A 17,522-nucleotide genomic window follows, 5' to 3' on the forward strand; every position below is an offset into this window, starting at 1 on the left:
AGCACGGGGATCACATGAATGCCTGGTGTTGGTGCTCACGCTCCTGATGGGACACTCCCGGTCCCTGCAAGAGTGATCTATGAAGAACTAAACCCTACCAACTTGGAATTTACAGTAATAGAGACATTGAATATCCTGATAAGTCAAAGTTAAAAATAACTTTCTCTATTTTTAGGGTCTTGCTCCATGAGGGAGAGAGAACATAAAGAGTGACCTTACATTTGTATCGCATGTTGGATGTTTCTGCACCCTTGTGTGTGAGTGGTATAATTTGATGTTTAGATATTCCCGGGAGGTAGGGAAGTGGTAAGGTTCTCTCTCCCGTCAGCTCCCTTCCCAGCTGCCACTGAGACTGTGGAGGAAGCTCCCAGTCCCGCAGGAAGATCTGATTAGGGTGAGGCCAGTGAGGAGCTGTGAGTGTCCCGCTCACCTGTGCAGATGGGGAGTGGGGCCTGCTTAGCCAGTCTCTCACCTTTTAAATCCTTTTCAGTTTCTTGTAACTGCAGAGCTGGGGTGGGGCTGGGGGTGGGGGGAATAGTCTCCAGGGGGAGGGGGATGGGATAAGGGGTTTTCGGAAAGGAAATGAGGAAAACTGATAACATATGAAACATAAATAAAGAAAATATCTAATTAAAAAAAATAGGGTCAACACTAAGCACTGTGGCTTTACTCATGGTATTCTTATCCTTGGGAAACCAAGACAGGACCAAAAGTTGGAAGTCAGCCTGGGCTCCATGAGTTCCAGGTCCATCTTGGACTATATAGGGAGACCCTTCCTCAAACAACAGCAAAGCCCCCCCCCCCCAAAAAACCCCCACAATACTAACATGACCAACAGTAGAGGAACCAGAGAAATGGCTGGGTGATTGAGAGTACTTGGTGCTCTTGCAGAGGACCTGAGTTCCCAGCACCACATTGGGTGGCTCCGAGGGCCTGTAACTCCATCTTCTGAGGGTCTGATGCCCTCTTCTGGCCTCTGTAGGCACTGCATGCATGAGGGACACAGAAGCAAACACACATTAAAAAAGAACGAAAGAACTGGGGGCTCAGCAGTAAGCCCTTACACTTATTTCTATTGCTTTTCATTGTCCGTGTGCCATGTAACCCAACAAGATAGTTTAATAAAATGTCATTCGAAGGGGGTGCAGGGTGATATTGCCAACTCACCCTGGTAATCAGTTGCTCCTTGTAAACAAGCATTATAGATTATATTATTTTACAACACTGTATGTCTCTCATGGCTAGCCTTTGGTTTTGCAATAAGACGCAGCTTCAACTAACAGCAATTCTGCTTCCTCTGTGGCCCGACTGCTGGGATAATAGGTGTGGACTACTGTGCCCAGCTGTTCAGTTGATTTGTGTGTGGTATATGTAAATGTGCCTGTTAGTGTGCGTGCCGTACAGAGATGCCTGTGGCCAATGTCTAGTGTCTCTCTCAGCTGCTCTCTACCTTATTTTATGAGAGTGTCTCTCACTGAGCCTAGCACTCACGGATCTGGCTAGACTAGCTGGCCAGAGAGCCCCAGGATGCCTGGCTTTCTACATAGGTGCTGGGAATCCAAACTCGGGGTCTCTGGCCTCCGTGGCAAGCACTTCTCTGACTGAGCCATCTCCCAAGGCCCTCAACTGAGTTGTGTTTTTGTTTTATTTGCCTTTTGCTTTCTTTGAGCCAGGCTTTCTCTGTATAGCCTTGGCTGTCCTGGAACTCAACTCTGTAGACCAGGATGGCCCTGAACTCAGAGAACTGCCTGCCTCTGCCTCCCAAGCGCTGGAATTAAAGGCGTGAGCCACCACTACCTGGCTTCTTAACTGAGTTTTTGAGGAGTAGGCCAGGATAATTAAATGGAAGGAAAAAGATGAGGGTTTTTTTTTTTTTTTGGTTTGTTTGTCCTAAGACAGAGAGATTGACAGCTTGTGGCCAGTCTGGACCAACGTGAACAGTAAAGTAGACACACAAATGTTAGTAGGAAATGATGAAACTAAAAAATTAGAATCCTTATATGTTGCTGGAAAAATTGTACAGTGGGATATCTATATATCTGAATCTATAATCTCCAAATCTGTCTATATCTATCTCATCTATCAGGGGGATTGAAAACTTCCCATACAAAAATTGTGCAGAAATGTTAATAGCAACATATTATTATTCATAACACCAAAAAATGGATACAATCCCAAAGTCAGTAACTAATGAAGGGATAAAATGTGTTTTCACACAATATAGTATTCACACCATGTGGTGTTCACACCATGTGTAGTCACACCATGCGGTATCCACATAATGTAGTATTTTTTTCCTCCAAGAAAGGAATGAAGTGATTATACATGTTACAACATGAATGAACTCTGAAACATTATGCTAAGTGGAAAAAAAAGCAATCACAAGACTATATAGGAATCCATGTATTTGAACTGACCAGAATAAGCAATCCAGAGAGACAGGAAGCCACTGCCTGCAATGGGGGTGGGGTGGCGGCCAACAGGAATGGGGTTTTTTTTAGGGTGATGAAAGTAAGCTGAAATTAGGAAGATGGTTGCATAGCTCTGTAAATGCATAAGACACTCTATGTACTTTAAGAGGGAACGTTCTTACAGTATGCAATTTATATCTTGGTAAACTGTTAACTTTTTTAAAACACCCACAATTGGGACACAGAAAAGCACTTGCCTAGCACATGAAAGGCCCTGGGTTCCACCTCCAGTACTTCACACCAAAGCCCAAAGGTCTGATTATAGCATCATGAAGTCCGACTAGTGATTGGTTTTGACTCACAGAGTGTATACACACTCCCCTTTGCTCAGTCCAAACCCGGCACCCTCAGGACTCCAGCTCAAGTCCTGTCTAGGAAGTAACCCTGGACTCCCTGTCCCATGTGGGTCTCTCCTTTCTATTTATCAGATGTTGTCTACAGTGTTTGACTTTTGCATTGAGACTGGACAAGGGGCCTTGTGTTCTACCACCGAACTCTCCTCCTACCCCGTTTTATGTTTGCTTTTTATATTTTTTCGAAAGAGAGCATCGGGGATCAGGCAGGCAGGAAGACTGACAGACTAACATGGTATGTTCCCCACGCTGGCCTCCATTTTCTGATTCTGCATTAACCTCTACAATAGCTAGGACTACAGGTATAGCAGTACCTGGCGGTGGCTGAGTCCCCACACAGGCACTGCTGTGTCACTGTCTGGGGAGTTTAATTTCTATTCACATCAGATAGAAAGGACAATGGAAGACCAAAGAAAAGGCTCTGTATCGGAGTCTGACTTGGTGAGGCAATGAGTGTTTGGGGGTTGCATAAATGGGCTTGGGCAACTATGGACAGCGACACTACCAGTCTCTCGTGGACAGTTATCAACCATTTATATATCCCTGGAGGGGAAAGGCCACCTGGGCCACCTTAACATTCTATCCCGTCTCATGGGGGAGTGCTAATGGGAACAATTGTGTGAACATCTGATGGTGCGTGCGCATCACAGCAGCTGTCATTCAAGACAATAACGATCATCTCTAACCTGGAAGAAACGGCCTCACAATGGGCACCAAAAAGAAGGAAGGAAGTCACCTCAAGATGAGAATCCAGAAAAGCCAGGATCGCACATGTGCACCTCAGGACCTTGGCCCAGGAATCTCTTTGAGCCTCAGTTTCCCCATGCATACAGTGACTGTGACAATTCTTACCCGTCCTCTCTCTTGTAGGCTTGTGGGAAGATGGATGGTTACAGCTCCTTCATCAGTGGCACAGCACGTGATGTTGAGCACGGTGCGGTGGAATGGGCCTGCAACCCCAGCACTCAGGAGCTAGAAGCAAGATTGAAAACACACACACAAAAGAAAACCAAGAACACCAAATATTTATTAATATTAGAAGCATCTGTTGACAGTCATCTTCTGTGTGGCAGTGAGCTGAGAGATGACTGTTTTGGTCAAAAACTAGGATAAAGGGAAAACTTAGTCCCCAAGGCACGGGGCTCAAGTCTGGTAGGAAGGAAGGTGGCTGTTGCCAGCAAGATGGGACAAGCAAAGCAGCTTTGTCTATGTAGACCAGGCTGGCCTTGAGTCCTGTGTAGCCAAGGATGACCCTGAGCTCTGACCCTGCTTCCTCTTTCTCAGTGTGCTGAGATTGCAGATGTGCTATGCCGGCAGGGCCCAGGAGATGCTGAGGAGAGACCAGGGCTCCATGCCTATGCATAAGTCCCTATCTTCAGCTACAGCCCCAGGCCCAGTTTCACATTGCCTAATAGCCATGTGGGAAAAAGCAAAAACAAGTAACAGGCTAATATATTTAACTCAAAAATATCTAAAAATGGTCTTTCGAAGTGTAGTTTCTAGCAACGTATTTTGCCCTTTGTCTTTGCTGTTTCTGAAGACATCCGGATCTCAATTCAAATGCTAAGATTTCAACAGCATGTAATACAGTCCAGCCAAAGCAGTCCTTTGCATTGAATGAGCCAAAACGTGTCTCACTGCTTCTGTTTTAAAACTGGCTAGGTAAAAATAAAAACCTCTGTCGGGTCCAACTGCGAACAGACAGGCTAGAGGAGAGTCTGTGGCAGGTGTTTGCCTGAGGAGGGGACAGCTTCCCACTCAGAATTTGCTGGGCAGTACGTTTATGCCCACGGGCCTTCCTGCCCTACTGGTTGGGATTTTGGACAGTGACTACCACAACAAAATGCCTCAGGCCGCAGTGGTTACCTCGCCAAAGAAACGTGAAGTCTCAGCGGTGCAGAGTCTTATTTTAGGCCTCATCTAGCCCAGTTTCCTCCCCTGGGATTAGGTTCCTGAGGGTCTCTGAAGGTCACAAAGCCACTATTTATTTTGGGATCTTTGTTTAGGAGAAAGCAGTGTTGGGTGATGGACCTCCTGCATTGTGGCAAGCGCTCTAGCTCTACCATTGAGCCCTGCTCAATAGTTTCAATGCCTTAAAACCATCTACCCTTAATTAAGTCACAAGTGTCTGATCCTGGTCTTCTAGCCTAAAGACAGAGCAGCTCGCCCTGACAATGCCAGACGGCCATCGGATCCTGCGCGCCCGGGATTCCTCCCGCATTTCTGAGCACGAGCTGCTAGTGCACAGCTGCCCTGGCGACGGGGCGGAGCTGGCAGCGGCTCGCCGCATCCCACGCTCTGCTCATCTGCAGTTTGCAGACAAAACAAACGCTGCGGAAGCGTGGAGATGAGAATGCTGGGCCAAAAGTAGCCAGAGGTCTGTGGGGGCCAAAAGCAAGGCCCTGCGATGCGGGGGAGGAGCCCTAGGCAGACTGGGGTCAGTGGTCACGTGTCTGGACCCGCCCAAAGCAGGGGTGGGGCACTGAGGCTGCGCAGATGTTCCCTCCTTTTGGACATCAGGTTGAGACCTTTGTGTCAAGAATGGGAGACAAGCTTTCACTCTTAAAATGCCTTATTTATGAGGTGTGTGTACATGACATGTAGTGTATATAAAAGCCAAGAAACGCGATAGAAATTTAACACACTAACCCGCCAACCAACACTATTATATGTCCTATGTCCGGTCCTTCATTTCACGTGCCAGGAATGTGTGAGTGCGTAAGTGTGTGTGTGTGTGTGTTTCAGTCAGAGGACAACTTTGTGGAGTCAGTTCTTAGCTGCTACCTTTACGTGGGTTCTGGGATCGAACTCTGGTGCTCAGGTCCGCATGGAAAGCCCTTTTACAGTTTGAGCTATCTCACCTACCACTGAATGCTTCTATTTTCAGTGCCAAAGTAGCGCTGAGAGTGCAAATAATCCAAACGGCCAACAACTGGCGAATAAATGAACAAAATGTGCCGTATCCACGTACTGGGATATTATTTGATAATCAAAAAGAAGAAACGGATACATACAGAAAACAAAAGACTGCTGGACATGGTGACTCATGCGCCTAAGCCCGGCATTCGGGAGGCAAAGCCAGGGAGGCCTGGGGGAGGATTGCCACAGTTTGAGGTCTCCTTGGCCTAAAGAGTGAGACCCTATCTCAAAAACAAAACACAGCAAGCCAGGTGTGGCGGCAGGCATCTTTAGTCCCAGCATTCTGGAGGCAGAGGCAGGTGGATCTCTGATTTCAAAGCCAGCTCCGTCTACACTGAGTTTCAGGAGAGCCAGGGCTACTTAAAGAGAAAAACCATAAACAAATGTGGCCACTTTGGCATGCTAGGCATTAAGTTCAATAGTAGAGTTCTTGCCTAGGATATGTAGCGTCCAGTTCTCTGAGCTCTGATCCCCAGGACTCCCCCCGCCCCCATAGCTCCTAAGGGGGAGGGACAGACAGACAGATAATTGATTGCTATATTTAGTGTATTTCTAGCCAGGCTTGGTAGTATACATCTGTAAACCTAGCTGAGGCAGGAGAATCAAGAGTCTAAGGATGTCTGCCTGGCATATTCCTTTATTGCCAGCACTCGGGAGGCAGAGGCAAGTGAATTTTTCTTGAGTTCAAGACCAGCTTGGAGCCAAGTGGTGGTGGTGGTGGCGGCGGCGCACACCTTTAGTCCCAGCACTTGGGAGGCAGAGGCAGGCGGATTTCTGAGCTTGAGGCCAGCCTGGTCTACAGAGTGAGTTCCAGGACAGTCAGGGCTACACAGAGAAACCCTGTCTCAGAAACAAAACAAAACAAAACAAAACAGAAGACCAGCTTGGTCTACTCAGTGAGTTCCAGGCTAACTGAAGCTTCCACGTAATTAATTTATTTAAAAAGGCAAAAGAAACAAGCGGGGTATCTAAGAATAAGATGACAAAAAGAAAACCAGACCCCTCACCCTCTGCCCCTGGAGAGGGAATGGGGAATTAAGCGCAGGCCAGTTACTTTGAGGACAGGATATGGAGACAATGGATACAAAGTGGTTCTCAAAGGCGGAGGCAAAGAGAGGAAAGGGCAGTTCTGGGAGCTGCAGGGCAGAGCCTAAGGGTGCAGAGGCTTCGTGAGGAGAAGACGGAGGGAGGGAGGGAGGCTGCACTGGAGCTGGGCTCTTTGTCTCCTCGGCCAGAACTAGCAGTGCCCCCCCCCCCTCATGTCACTTTCCTGCCAATCATGTGACTTGTGTTAGTTAATGACACGTGAACCGCCACTTGGTATGGATCTAGAAACTCCAGAGGTGTTACAAAGGTCAGCAGACATTCGGACTGCAGAACTCTAAAGAAAGAAAGACTAGGCTTGGTTCAGGCCTGACAGCACAAGGGAGGTTGAGGCAGGAGGATCACAAGTTCGAGGCTAACTTGAGCTACACAGCTGTACTCTGTCTGCTCAATAAATAAGCAGTTAAGATTTTAGATGTTCTCTCTCTCTCTCTCTCTCTCTCTCTCTCTCTCTCTCTCTCTGTCTCTCTTTCTCTCTCTCTCTCTCTCTCTCTCTCTCTCTCTCTCTCTGTGTGTGTGTGTGTGTGTGTGTTTAAGGCAGGGTTTCACACATCATCCCAGACTGGTTTCCAACAGACTATATAGACAGAGACAATCTTGAACTCCTTTTTTTTTCCGAGACAGGGCTTCTTTGTGTAGCCCTGGCTGTTCTGGAGCTCTCTCTGTGTAGACCAGGCTGGCTTCAAACTCAGAGGTCCACCTGCCCCTGTGTTACAAGTGCTGGGGTTAGGGGCATGGGCTACCACACCCAGGCGGGCTTCACTGGTGTGCCTCCTGCTCCCCTCCCCTTCCCATGGGGTGCCCTGGGAAGTCTGCATCCGCCCCCCCCAACCTCTTCCACTTTCACATATAAGTACTCTACTACGTCCCCACTGCCTTAAGGTCATTTTACCACTCTCATGGTCCCCTTCCAGTTTCATCACACACCCCACCCCTACCCCCACAATCCACCACTAATCCCCCACCCCCCCCCACCTATCTCCCAGCCCCAACCCCCTACTCCTACCCTCCCCCAGCCCCTCCCCACTACACCCGCCCCTCCCCCTACATATCCACCCCCTAACCCCACCCCAACCCTCCACACCTGCCTCCCAGCCCCCAACCTCCCTTGCCTACCCCACCCCAACCCTTCCCCCTACCCCCACACACCTACTCCTACCCCAACCCCCCACATCTACCCTCCACTCCTACCGCCGCCACACTCCCCACCCCTACTCTTTATCCCCTAACCTCACCCCCACCCCATCCCTATCACCACTCCACCCCTACCCCCCATCCACCCCCCCCACCCCCACTCCTACCTTCCAAACACTATGTAAATTCTTTCTCTTTCATTTTTGTTTTTGTTTTAGTGCGGATCAAAAGTCCCAGGGCCTCATGCATGCTGGGCAAATGCTCTACCACACACCAGGGCAGGCCAATGCCCTGGAGTAGCCCATGCAGAGGGGGCTCAGTAGTATTTTTGTGGGCTTTTTGTTTCATTTTGCTTTGTTTTGACATTTTCTTGTCTTATTGGTCTTTTCCTTGTTTTGATTTTTGTTTACATGGAGTGTGTGTGTGTGTGTGTGGTGTATCTTGAGAGGAAGAACATAAAGTTGGATGGGTGAGGAGGATCTGAGAGGTATTGGGGGGTAGAAAACACAAAATATATTGTAAGAAAAAATGTTCTTTAATAAAAAAAAATCCACAGGGGAGAAATAGATTTTATTTATTTATTTATTTATTTATTTATTTATTTATTTATCTATTTATTTATTTCTGACCAAGAGAAGGGATGGGACTGAATCTAGAGGGGTTTTTTTTATTTTTTTAATTTTTTTTGTTTTGTTTGTTTTTTTTCCGAGACAGAGTTTCTCTGTGTAGCCCTGGCTGTCCTGGAACTCACTCTGTAGACCAGGCTGGTCTCAAACTCAGAAATCTGCCTGCCTCTGCCTCCCAAGTGCTGGGATTACAGGAGTGTGCTACCACAGCCCCGGCTGAGAAATAGATTTCTTAATGTTGGGGTGCATGGAGACGGAAGGCTGTGGAAAGCACTGCTCTTTCCCACCATGCTTCTCGTGACCGCACTACCCTATTCATACCTGAACGTGGCCAAGGAGAGGAAGTGGCGTGGCTCACAGGCTCAGCACCTCCAATGTCTTGCTCTCTGTGCTGCGTTCTTTATTGGATGCGGTTGTTCATACATTTTTCCCACAAGAGGAACTCCTGCTGGGTCTGTTCTCTCTGTGAAATGAATTCCCAGCCTCCCTCAGACTGTGCTGCACACCATAGAGGAGGACCCAAGGGCTGGCTAGCACGTGCGCACGTGTGTGTGTGTGTGTGTGTGTGTGTGTGTGTGTGTGTGTGTGTGTGTGTATAGAACCCCTGAGCCAGCTATGTGGATGGCATTGGGGCAGTTGAAATCACTGTTGTCCGGGCAGCCTGGTCTTCCTGTGACAACCTGGAGTTGGTGAAAAATTTCAAGTCTCTTTCATGTGAAGAATGAAGTTTGGCTTGCAGCTGTTGAGCAGAGGTGAAGCCCTTGCCTGGGTTAAATTCTCAGCACCACAAAGAATCAAACATTACTCATCTGCTCACAACACAAAAACTGTCAGCTTTGGTTTCTTCTTCTTCTTCTTCTTCTTCTTCTTCTTCTTCTTCTTCTTCTTCTTCTTCTTCTTCTTCTTCTTCTTTTTCTCCTCCTCCTCTTCCTCTTCCTCCTCTTCCTCTTCCCCCTCTTCCTTCTCTTCTTCTTCTATTATTTTTATTATTGTGTTATTGATTTCTTTCCGTGCTGGGGACAAGGCTCAGGAGCCCAGTTACATTACTAAGCCAAAGCAATCCTTTTTTTCTTCTCATCTTTTCCTTTCTTTATGTTTTCTGGGAGGTTGCACTAGAGGTATAGGCTGGTCTAGAACCTGAGATTCTTCTGCCTCAGCCTCCAGAGTCCTGGGATTTTGGTACTGATACATGGACAGTATACTACCCATGCCTGGCTTCAACTCTGCCTCATTGTTTTGAGACAGAAGCTCAGGTAGCCCAGGCTAGCCCAGGCATGTGTGTGTGTGGAACTCAGCTCTTGTTTCCTTTCCCCAGTTGAGCTGATACATGTGCCCAGGCTTGCCTCCTGAGATGTCCCTCTCCTGTTTTGAGTATTCCCTCAATTTTAAGTTAAACATAAACTTAATAAGTAAGACATTGCTTTTAAAAAAATTGTTGAGTTAGTGTTTAATAGGTAGCATTTTAGTCTTAGAGATGAATGTGTTTCTTCTCTTCTTCCTTCCTCCTTCTCTTCTTCATCCTCTTCCTCTTCTTTCTCTTCCTCCTACCCCTCCTTTTTCTTCTTGGAATCACTATGTAGCTCTGGCTGTCCTGGAACTTATTACATACACCAGGCTGGCCTTGAACTTACAGAGATACCCCTACTTCTTAAATGCTAGGACTAAAGGAACCTACCACCACACCCAGTGAGGATGTATTTCTTACCATTGCACTGTCTATCTAAGAATGTACAAGAAGGCTTAGTGGGTAGAGGCAATTGCTGCCAAGTCTGACAGCCTGAAAACAATCTTTGGCTACCCCATGGAAAGAACCAAATCCCTCTGAGCCCTGTGAACCCTCACAATAATAATAAGTTTTAAAAGCAATTAAAAATAATAAAGAAGTTGAGTGTAGGCTTGCATCTATAATACCAGCATTCAAGAGGCTGAGGCAGGAGGACTGCCACATGGTCAAGGATGCGCTGGCTCACATAGCTCCTTAAAATAAATAAATAATTTGAAAGTTGATGTACTGCTGAAAAGCCTTGGGGTGGTGTGCCCAACCCTGTCTCCAGCACACCCTGGCCACACACTTCCAGGCTGCAGGGAAGGAGAGCAGCCTGGCTCTACCATGGCTGTAGACAGCGACGGTGCATTTTGGCCGCTCCGGCCAAGAACATATGAGTAAGTTCTGACTCATATCTGTCCTTTCCGCGTTGCTTCATCTGGCCTGGGCTTCATTAGAACCTCCCACTCGTTCATTTACTCCTTCCTTGGCACGGTTCCACCGGGATCCAGAAAAACAGCACAGGGCCTATGCTCATGTTTGGTGACACAGCGGGGACAGCCTTGAGCAAGAGCAGCCTGGCCTCACCTGCACAGACCCAGCGGGGATGTCCTGAGGTGGAGCCCCAAGAGGAGCTGAAATCCAGCAGTTGTGGCCTGGGGGGCACAGAGACACAGTGCTCAGTGTGAAGGGACCAGGAAGTGACAGGCAAGCTGGAAAGAAAGGCTGCCTGAGCTGAGGGGACGAGAGTGTGGGCTGTCCTCCCTCCAGGCATCAGAGTAGGGAGAGCAGGGTACCAGCATGTGCAGAGGTCCAGAGATCAGGGAGGCCATGGCCCAGTAGAGCTTTGAGCTTGAGGCCGTTGAGTGGGTGGCTGTCTAGACAGTGCAGGTTGAAGGGAGGCAGAGGACTGTCTCTCATAGAAGAAATATGTTCAAACCAGCTCAGGTGAGGGGCAAGAGACAGACAGTGGTGAGGGTTGGTTAAGGAGAGGGTTGGTCCTCAAGGGCTGGGGCTTTGCTGTGAAGAGGGTTCACTGTAATGTCGCTCATCCAGCAGCTGCAGACCACCCCTGTGGTCCAGTCTGCCTCCCGCAGCCACAGGACCTTTTGACCTTTATCTGTCCCCTGCATGCGGGTGGGTCAGGGATCCATTCCTAAGAACTTACCAGGAGGCACTCAGCCCTCCCCAAAAGCCCAGGAAGTGGCTGCCATGGCCTTCTTCAAAGCTAGGCCTGGGTTACTCAGGACCTAGCTTCCTCCTCTATGTAACAAGATTGGCAACCTCTACCCAGGATGCCCTGTTGCTGGGATGTGGAGGTACAACTTGACTAGGCTGTGTCTCCCTAGTACTTCACGAATTTCCACTAATTCCAACTTCCTAACCTTGCAAGTCAGGTACCACTTAACTCCCACTTTGCAGGTGAGAAAGCTGAGGCACAGGAGTCAGTAGAATGAGGTCATCAGGGGTGGAGCCCAACATGGTGGGACAGGGTCTCCAAGAGCAGTAACACTGTCTGATCTTTCTCCTTCCCACAGACTGTGAGGACTTCCGTGGTTACATGAGAAGACAGTGTTCAGGAGCACGCTGGTTTTGTCATGTTTTGATATGCAGCATAGACTGGTCTGTCTCATCAGCTATCCTCCTGCCTGAGGTTGCAGGTGGGTGCCCAAGCCCAGCCAAGTTCCCTACTCTTTGGACTCAGAGACTTGGTACTGTTTAATCACAAATCTTAAACCGATTTATTCTGGCTGTGCCTCTAGGAAGTCAAAGTTCCCCTTTGACTATCCTTATGTGAACAGGGACAGGATAACACCCCTGTAAGCTGGCCCTGGTTAGGGTGTTCCTCCTGCCCACCACCTCTTCAGTATCCAATATATATATATACAAAATTTATATACAAAATGTCCTGGCAGGGATGAAGATTTTTCTGGAGAGACGCCCTGTGTCCTTCCTTGTCTGCCAGGTACTGTGACACTGGTCCCCAATGAACGAGACTCTTCCCAGGAGCCCCAGCCTGGTGCCAGCCAGTCTTCATAAGACTTCACACAGTTCTGTCTGAAGGCCTTGCAGGAGAGACAGAAGGAACCACACTGAATAAATCTCTTTTCTGCTTTTCACTCCCCCCCCCAAGTATGCATGCGTACGTGCATGCAAGTGTGTATGTGTGCACATATTATATGGCATGTGCATATGTGTGTGTTATATGGGATGTGTGTGTGTCTGTGTTGTATGTGCATGTGGTGTGTGTGTGCCTGTGTCTATGTTGTGGTGTGTGCATGTGGCGTGTGTGTGCATGTGGGAGGTGTGTGTCTGTGTCTGTGTTCTATGTTGTGGTATATGAATGGTGTGTGGGAGGTGTGTGTATGTGTCTGTGTTGTGGTGTGTGTGTGTGTCTGTGTTGCGGTGTGTGCATGTGGAGGCCAGAGGTTAGCATCAGGTGTCACTCCTCAATGGTTTCCGTCGGAAGCTCACTGACCGTCCTGTTTCTGCCTCTGGTGATGGAATTACAAGTGAGCCACAGCTGTGCCTGGCTGGCTTGCTTGCTTTCATTACCCCTTCTTCCTTCCTTCCCTCCCTCCCTCCTTTCTTCCCTCCTTCCCTCCCTCCTTTCTTCCCTCCTTCTCTCCCTCCCTCCCTTCCTTGCTCCTTCCTCTCTCCCTCAATTCTTTCTTTCTTCTTTTTGTTTTTTGGGACAGTCTCTATGTAGTCCTGGAGCTTGCTATGTAGAGCAGGCTGGCCTTGAACTCACAGAGATCCTTTTGCCTGTCTCCTGAGTCCTGAAACTAAAACTCTAAACCACCTCACTGGCTTTTCTTTCTTCCTTTTTATGTGGCTCTTGGGGCTCGGGCACGCGCGTGCGCCTGAGTGGCCTGCACCTGACTGAGCCGGCTCCCAGGCCCCGCGCTTGTCTCTTTTATTGGCTTCTTGCTGAGAATGCTGAGCTTAGGTTAACAGGGCGTCAAAGCACAAGCTTTTTCCCTAACAACTCTGGGGACGTCAGCTCCCCCCAAGGCCTTCCTCTCTACCCCTCTTGAATCTATCTGCCCACTGCCAGAGGCCCTGCCTCGCAACCCTCCCTCTTTGCCTCTCCAATCCATTGCTACAGTGCTGTGAGGTTTGCTAAACTCAAATCTGATTTCAGGATCTTTTCCCCAAACCCTCTTTACTTGTGGTCACCTCAGGGGACAGAAGCCACACTTCTGAGAGCCAAGTACAAAGTCCCTCCTGATGTGGCTTCTGTCTCCTCTGTGTCACCAGGTCTGGGTCAATTCCATATGGACCTGTGTGTGCGCTTCTTGTAGGCCAGCTGACAGTGATAGCATGTTCCTGAGTCAGCAGGGGAGGTGGTGGACCGCCACAGAACCTGCCCCGCCCCCACTCTCTTTTGAGGCAGGATTCCAGGAACTGGAAGCCTCCAGCTTCTCCCTTCTCTGTGCGGGAATGGCCGACGGCTGAGCTCTCCTTTCCTATCACAACAGTTTTTATTCTAAATAGCTATTCTAATCATTTTGTAGTTAAAATATATTTCTTTCCTAAAATGGTGATGGGAATAAATGAGGCATTAAAAAAACAATTCCCTTGGGGCTGGGGAGATGGCTCCACCGGCTTGTGCAGCAAGCCTGAGGATAGAAGTTCAAATCCCGGAGCCGACGTCAAAGCTGAGCACAGAGAGTGAGCATCTGCCACCCCAGCGCTCCTGCGATCCCAGCGCTCCTGCGATCCCAGCGCTCCTGCAGGGGAAATGAAAGGCAGCGATGGGAGAATGCCCTGGAGGGCCAGCTAGCCTGGCACAGGGCCATGGCAAAGCAACACAGCAAGCCCACCTCAAACTAGGTGGAAGACAAGAACAGCCTCTCTCTCTCTCTCTCTCTCTCTCTCCTTCTCTCTCTCTCTCTCTCCCTCCCTCCCTCCCTCTCTCTCCTCTCTCTCTCTCCCTCCCTCCCTCTCTCTCTCTCTCTCTCTCTCCCTCTCTCTGCTTTTGGTCTGTATCTCTGTCTGTGATGGAGGCTGACAGAGGAGCCCAGTTGGAGCCAGGGCTTCAGGTTCAGAACTCTGCTCTCACCATGGTGGGCTGGGAGAGGCTCTTCCTGGTGGGGGAGGTGGTTGTTCTCAGGTCACCTGGAGGCCTTGCTTTGTCCTCAAGAGCACCTCTAGAGGTAGACACTTCTGTGCAGGTGCCAGACAAAAGTCCCAAGGCAAGGCAAGGGGACCGTCAGCAGCAGTCATCATGACTGGGCAGAGGCCAGGCCTTGGCGTGCTCCAGGGGAGGCATGTGGCCTGTGTGGAAAGAGGGGACCGTTCTGAGCATTCCAGGGCCAGCCCCTTGGAAAGAGCAGGGAGGACTGAGGACCCCACACGGGTGATGAGGCCTAAGACAGATTCGTTTGGACAGGGACAAGCTGGGGGTCTTCCTTCAGTTTTAGCCACTGCCTGTGGCTTCCTTGGTAAGGGAGATTTTGGGTTGAGGTTGAGCTTGGTATCTTCAAATCAAAGCTTTTCTCCTGATAGCAGCACTTGAGGCAGAAGGTCAAAGGCCAAAGTCAAGAGGAGGAGGAAGGATGGTGGTGGGAGGCAAAAGACCACGGAGAGGTGAACAAGAGGGAAACTTTGGACTCAGGACAACAGGCTATGGTCTGGCTGTGACCTTGGAGAGTCAGCAGTGTGGGTGGCCACTGGAGGTGGGGCCTAGCCCAGCCCCTCACTGCTGCCTCATCATCTTCTGTTCTTCTGTTCTGTGGCTACGATTGTGGTCAGGGAGGAAGCTGAGATGGAGCTCTGTCTGGGAATGACTGGCTGGACTCCAGCCCACAGCCTGCTGGGGTACACAGCTACCCCTGGGGTGCAGAACTTAGTGGAGAGACAGGCCCTGCTTCTACAGCATCAATAGCTTGAGGCCTCAGGCTTTGGACAAAGTGCAGGAGTCCCTGCCCTGAGGTTTACAGTCGGTAGGTGGAGATGATCAGAGGTCAGGAGTAGCAGGAGTAACACCTCCTCCTTTCTACCGCTGGGCAGGGGGCTTCCCGCCTGGCTCCAGCTTACATGTTGTCTTTGCTGTTACGACGGCAACAGGTCCTGAGTGTTTGATGCCCGCCTGCCCGACTAGGGAGGGAAGCAAGGAGATGGGGACTGAGGCCCTTACTGGGTCCTCATTTCTTTCCAGGAGGGAAAGCTGCGGAGTGCGTGGTGTCAGGCTGTCCGAGGCCCAGGGCCTCCTGTTAGCCTGTTACTGGCCACAGTAATGCCTGGGCTGAGCTAGGGGGAGTCTGTGAGGCCGCGCTGGATAACAGCCATGTGGTTAGACGCGGCTACACTCAAGGGTCTGTGGAGATTGCCCACATGCCCTGCGCGTTACCGGAGGGGGAACCCTGGTACACAGTTTGTTCCTTCAACCTCTGCTCTCTGATGACCTGTTTACCTGCCTGCCCCGGTCTCTGCATACTCAGCTAAGTTCTCCATCCTGGAGCAGCGGAGGGCAGGGCTGCAGGCCTCTCACACGCCTGGCTCAGGGCCTTCGTCCCTCCTCAGCCGTTCATGGGAATTCCCTTCCCCAGGCTCCTCAGGGCCGCAGCTCTGCTGTCCCCTCAGATAGCTTTCCTTAGCGATGGCCTCGTGATGGCCACCTCTGCTCTGTCTCGTGATTCATTATCAGCTTTTCATGCCTGCTGTGTTGACGCAGGGCACCTAAGCTTCATTCGATTAGGTCGGTGTGTAGAACATATACATATGGAATTTGTGGTTTCTTTTCTGATCTTTGTTCTGTCCCACGTCACTGGAGTTCTGTCTTCAATCTTACTGTCTCTCCAGGGCTAGAACAAAGCCTGGCGCACAGCAGGTGTCCTGTGAACCTATGCCTTAAGGAAGGGGGAAGGAGGAGAAGGGGAGAGAACAGGAAGGAAAGGAGGGAAGGGAAGAGTGGAGCGTCAGATCCTGCAAGCATGGTCTGCCAGCCCGTCACACTGAGGAACAGGAGATAGACTCCCCAGAAGGCAGTTGGAGAGAGGGGACAAGTTTGGTAATAAAGATGGTGACCTGCCAAGGTGCCCAGCTTCTTCCTCACCCTCCTGACCTGAGATAAAAGCCTCGCAGCTTAAAACAAAGGCCCTGTGGGCTCCCTCTCCCACCAGCAGGCCGCCTGCAGATGGACTGGCCCAACAAGTTCAAGGCAAGTTTACATAACAGTTGTGGGCCAACCGGAAACTCTGTCTTCTAACTGGCCAATCCTATCTTAGAGGAGGAAGACTCTGCAGAGACTGAAACCCCCAGCCCTGGAGAAGAGACTGGATTTTCTGGCTTCTGGAGTCTCTCATCTGCTTGAAGCTCTTTTTCTCTGGTGTTTGCCCTGTGCATGAGTTTCCACAGCCCTGATAAATGCTTTTCCTCAACTACTGATGCTGTCTGTCTGCTCCTGTTTTCAGAGTTCGAGATCTTCCCTGTCTGCTAGTTCTTTAACTGGCAGAAGAAATGAACCTGATCAAGAGCCCTAGATGGTAGGTAACACCACCATTTCCTGCCCAAGGCGGTTCCAGAGGAAAACCTCAGCTTGACTGGCTCACCACGCCTCTTCTCCACATTTGGGTTCTGTGACTACAATATGTTGTTTGTCTAAGTCTTATTTTCTCAGAATAGACCAGCCTTGGGATCAACCACGGATGGGCAACAACTCAATCTTTGATGTCCCTTGTCCCCTCCCCTTAGTGTTCCTGAGGTCTCTGGTGGCTGTCTTTACTGCTGGCTCTGGAAGCACTGTGGCCAGGGTCTTGGCTGGCTGCCACTCTTGCCACCAGGGTGGTTGATCCAATAGATGCTGTGAGCCTTCCTGGGTCTCTGCTCTTTTGGTCACCTCCAGTAGCCATGCGTCTGAAAGATAAAGTTTTCTTCCAGAGTGATTCACGGTTCTATTTTCTTTTTTCTACCCCGCTCCTCTCCCCCCTCCCCCCACCCCGTTCGCTCCAGCCCATGGTTCTATTTTCAACTTGATCACAGAAACTGTTACATACATACACAGCCCCAGAGGACTGAGGATGCTGCTGCCTAAGTCTGAGGGTGGTGGACATAGGGCTTGCTGCTCGTCTGAGAGCGGGCCAGGGGACAGTGCAGGGCAGGGCCCAGTTTTCGGAGCTGATACAAATTTGTTTGGCTCAGGCAT

This window comes from Apodemus sylvaticus, chromosome 10 (assembly GCF_947179515.1).
Source record: "Apodemus sylvaticus chromosome 10, mApoSyl1.1, whole genome shotgun sequence".
Classification (NCBI taxonomy): Eukaryota; Metazoa; Chordata; class Mammalia; order Rodentia; family Muridae; genus Apodemus; species Apodemus sylvaticus.